This window comes from Sceloporus undulatus, unplaced genomic scaffold (assembly GCF_019175285.1).
Source record: "Sceloporus undulatus isolate JIND9_A2432 ecotype Alabama unplaced genomic scaffold, SceUnd_v1.1 scaffold_5302, whole genome shotgun sequence".
Taxonomy (NCBI): Eukaryota; Metazoa; Chordata; class Lepidosauria; order Squamata; family Phrynosomatidae; genus Sceloporus; species Sceloporus undulatus.
In genome coordinates this window covers 1-3,420 of record NW_024808222.1, presented here as the reverse complement: position 1 = coordinate 3,420, position 3,420 = coordinate 1, and the positions used below count along the sequence as shown (strand labels likewise).

The following is a 3,420-nucleotide window of genomic DNA, read 5'->3' as shown; positions in this document are numbered from 1 at the left end:
TACTGTCATAACGCATAAACAGTAGGCTTCAGATGTCAGGAATATTGTGTCAGGCAAAGTGGTCTCTCTAGTCCTATGGCTGTTACTGGGTGGAGGAGCGCAACAAACAGTGGTGAGGTGAAAATCTGTGTTGAATTACTCCGTTTCAGATGCTAAAGTTAAGAGTTCAAAAACCTTGAAGAGGAAAGATTTTTTTTTAAAAAAAAAGCATTTTCCCAAAAGCCATTCTCTGCTAAGCTAGGGCACTTTTCCACCAAAAGAGATAACTTAGGAAACTATGTGAGCATATATTTAAGAACCAATGATTAAAACAACAAGCAAAGCAATGCTATTGGGAAGTGGGGATGGCATTGGGTCTGTTGCTTCTACAGCCATCCCAGTTTGCTGTAGTCAGAATGGGAAGTCTGGTAGGTTTTTTACACGGTTTTCCTTACTGGGTCTTCCATTTTTATATTTATCATGGCACTGAAACCAATGAAAGGAAATGTTAACCATGCCAGCTTTAGGCAGGCTTAGCCATGGGGCCCACTCCTGGGCTGTGTCAGGGCTGCTGTGAGGCTTTGGGCCATCCTCAGCGAGCTTCTTGGTGCAACCTGCACCCCTTTCATTGATGGGAACACTGTCAGCAGTAGATTGGTGTAACTGAGCTTTCCATGGACATACCGGAGGCCTCCCTAACAGGTATACTACCACATTGAAGGAGCTTCTCTCTGCCAATAGAAGGCCATTTCCACTTTGGCCTTCAGTGGGGTTTAGGATTACAGGATGGATGGGTCCATGGTGGGGGGGAGCTGTAATGAAAACAAAATGAGGAAATGTGGCTTGATCATGTCCCTCATTTTTCTTTGTCATTCCTCACTTTTATAACAGCCCATAGCTCCTAAACTTTCTGACATACAGATCCTTCACTGAAACATGCTAATGGAAAATTTACAAATTCCTCAAATTCGTTTAACTGCTGATAGTTGGTTTTCTTCCATAAAAAAAACCACTTTAATTTTTAATAATCCTATTGTTTTCTTCTTTGCAATTTTTCTAAGGTCTTTCAGGATTGCCTGGATTAAATGGTCTCAATGGACTGCAGGGTCAAAAAGGCCTGACAGGCCCTCCAGGTAAAGTATCAAAATGATCACATTACAAGGGTTGTTTTTTTAAAAAACAAACAAACTGAAATTAAATATGAAAGGATGGGTTTAGTAGTTAGGTTTGTTGAAAACCATAGCTTAATCATATTGCACTTGACTGGCATTAATTTTTCCAATGTATAATAGATGTCAGATTTAACAAATACATAAAGTTTGGGTTATCATTAATTTTAATGTGTTGAAAACTACCCAGAATATTCAAATTAGTGGGTTGTTTTTAAAAGGACTTTCCATAGGTTATAATAATCATGTAGCAGAAAAATTACTATAAATTACTACTATGAATGGGTTGAAAGCTATATTATTGAAATGCTATCCTTTTTGGTTACTCTTTACTTTTTGTATCTTGGATGGTATCCCCCCAAGTTTGATTTGAAATATGTATTGGGAAAAAAAATGGAATGATTCTAATGCTTAAGTAAACATATATATGTACACAAATATCTAATAAAGATAATTCGCAACGAAAAATTACTATAAAACCAAAAATTACTATTAAACTATTAGCTGTATTTCAAATGGACAAACCTGATACAAAAATGCAATAATTTCTGATAGCAATGTTGCGTGCATATATATATATATATATATATATACACACACACACACACACACAAACACACACACACACAATATAATATTGTATAAATTTCCTCGAAGCCTTATATAGTTTTCATTTTGTTTTTTGAAATACCCCATTTTGGCAGATGCACCTTTTGGGTATTTTGAAGGATTTATTGACTTGCCATGCTCTTTTGGTAGAACAGAGGACTGATGCCTAAAGAGCTCCTTGACTGGGTGGACAATCCTTTGGCTCCTAGGGAAAGCTAATTAATTTCTGGGAGGATCTTTTATGATGACTTGGGTATTACATCATTTTGTGGGAGAAGCATTTGAAACACTAAATTTTTCAAAAATGTTTATGGTTTCAAAAAGAATTGCAGACCTGAAACAGCTATTCATGCACAATAAACTCTTCCAGAAATATTTGAGAAATGTTTGTTGGGCTCACTTTAAAGAAAGAGTTTGTGTTGTTCATTTTGAATTGTCATTTTGCATTTCACTTTTTTCCATGAATGTTAAGAGCTTCATGATGATCAGTTATTCCCTTACAAAGGTTTAAATGAAATGGGGCCTCCAGGACGCACAGGAGAACCAGGACCAAAAGGCAACAGAGGAGAACCTGGACTACCAGGAATTTCCCGCCTGGGTCCCCCTGGAGACATGGGCTTCTTAGGTCCTCCCGGTAAGAAACAATTTTCTCCATAGTTAAAAAAAGTAGGGAAGTCTTCATTATTCTGCAACCCAGTTAATGGGAAGGAGTCCCCCCCCCCACTTTGTAATGACATTACATAAACCATAGTCTTTTGGTTTCTGGGATGCTCATTCAGCCACATTCCCAATGACAATCATTAAGACAAAGGGATGTGCTACATGGAAAAGAACCAAGTTATCTGTGGCACATATAGCATTAGGGAAAAGGAAAGGTACAGAAACATAGTTGAGTTGGAGGTCTAAATCTAGTAGCATTTCACATTGGTCATTATTAAGCATTGTTAAATCTTCAGTCTTCTACTTACAGGTATGCCAGGTGTGACTGGATCTGCAGGCCTCATGGGCCCACCTTCTGAAAGCATACTTCCTGGACCTCCAGGAGACCAAGGACCTTCTGGGTTAGATGGCATTAGAGGTATTAAAACATCAGCAACAACATGATTTCAACAATTAATAAATCTAAAGTCACGATATTTAAATAGGTTGTTCTCTTCCAGAAATACCCTTGTGGTGCTGTGGTCTTTTTATTTTAGCCTGGAAGTTTGGAGAGTAACATGGCCTCAAAGCAAATAACCCGTATGATGGTTTTATTCTGCAAGATGACAGGAGAAAAGTGCCCATAATACAATGATTATATACATTATACTATCCTTCATCTTCTGCTAAGACAGATACAAGGAATTTAGTAGTGAAGAATATGGTTTGTGTGTAAAAAATGTTTTAAAAATCTCAGGTTCATTTCTCAGCACATCTACTAAAACTAGGAAAAAAACCTTATCAGAAATCCCAGAGCTGCTGCCAATCATTATAAAGTTAGATGGAACAATGATCTAACAGAGTATAAGTTTGAAGTCAAAGGCTTTCATGGCCAGCATCCATAGTTTTTGTGGGTTTTTCGGGCTATGTGGCCATGTTCTGCAGAGTATAAGTTTGCCTTCTATTTCCTGCGATAAACTCAGATGTTTTGCTTCTTATCTACTTGCTCAGCAAAGAGGAATTT

At 37.5% G+C, this 3,420-nt stretch overlaps 1 long non-coding RNA gene across 1 annotated transcript; it reads left to right on the top strand.

Moving 5' to 3' along the window:
* The first annotated feature begins 1,048 nt into the window (after positions 1-1,048).
* On the top strand, positions 1,049-2,835 carry LOC121918169. The gene is made up of 3 exons (XR_006101175.1): positions 1,049-1,112; positions 2,263-2,391; positions 2,728-2,835. It is a non-coding gene; the product is annotated as an uncharacterized LOC121918169 (long non-coding RNA).
* The last annotated feature ends 585 nt before the right edge of the window (positions 2,836-3,420 follow it).